Genomic DNA, 1,344 nt, shown 5'->3' on the forward strand with positions numbered 1-1,344 from the left:
AACTAGAGTCCTGTGCAGCGCCCCCTCGGGGAAACTCGAGGTTTGGTTTTAGTTGTATGGAGAGCTCATCTGAGTGTGCCCTGAGAACGAGATATGTGCAGCTCCTATCGGGATTTGTCGGCACATTCGGGCGGTGTTGATGGTCTTGTTTTAACCTGTCGAAGTGTCTTGAAGAACCGAGATACTGAGTCTGATCGGAACGTCTCGGGAGGAGGTCTATTCCTTCGTTGACCGTGAGAGCTTGTCATGGGCTAAGTTGGGACTCCCCTGCAGGGATTTGAACTTTCGAAAGCCGTGCCCGCGGTTATGGGCAGATGGGAATTTGTTAATGTCCGGTTGTAGATAACCTGAACCTTAACTTAGTTAAAATGAATCAACCGTGTGAGTTACCATGATGGCCTCTTCTCGGCGTAGTCCGGGAAGTGGACACGGTGTTGGAGTAATGCTTGCCGCAGGTTTTCCCTCTCTAGTTATTCGTTCGCGCTTTGCCTCCTCTTCTCGCTCTCTTTTGCGAATAGTTTAGCCACCATATATGCTAGTCGCTTGCTGCAGCTCCACCATATTTACCTTGCCTTACCTATAAGCTTAAATAGTCTTGATCGCGAGGGTGCGAGATTGCTTAGTCCCTGTGGCTCACAGATTACTATTACCCCAGATGCAGGGCCTGATGATTCTGCTCCAGGTGACGCGCTCGAGCTCAAGTGGGAGTTCGACGAGGACTCTCAACGATACTACGTGTCTTTCCCTGATGATCAGTAGTGGTGCCCAGTTGGGGGTGATCGGGACCGTGTCGCTTGTTGGGTTATCTTTTATTTTGTCGCCATAGTCGGGCCATGAGTGTTTGGATGATGTAATGTTATTTATGTACTTGATTGACATGGCGAGTGTAAGCCAACTATGTTATCTCCCCTTTTATTATCTATATTACATGGGATGTTGTGAAGATTGCCTAACTTGCGACATATGCCTTCAATGCGATTATGCCTCTAAGTCGTGCCTCGACACGTGGGAGATATAGTCGCATCGAGGGCGTTACAAGTTGATAATCAGAGCCTTCCCCGACCTTAGGAGCCCCATTGCTTGATCGTTTTTAGCGGCCGAGTTGTGTCTAGAAATTTTTTTTGAGTCATTTAGGAATTATATATCGGAGAGTTTAGGAATTCTTTTTACTTCCCAGTCTCCTCATCGCTCTTGTAAGGCATCCTGACGTAGAGTTTTGACTCTTCTCTTCTCAAATTTCACTAAAAAAAATTTAGGATCATGCGGGTATCCTGGAATCGTTCCGATGGTTTTATGACGAGAACATTGTCTTGGTGCCTCCTGTCAGGGGTTTTGTGGAAGTGT

Source organism: Triticum dicoccoides, unplaced genomic scaffold, assembly GCF_002162155.2.
Source record: "Triticum dicoccoides isolate Atlit2015 ecotype Zavitan unplaced genomic scaffold, WEW_v2.0 scaffold62920, whole genome shotgun sequence".
Lineage (NCBI taxonomy): Eukaryota > Viridiplantae > Streptophyta > Magnoliopsida > Poales > Poaceae > Triticum > Triticum dicoccoides.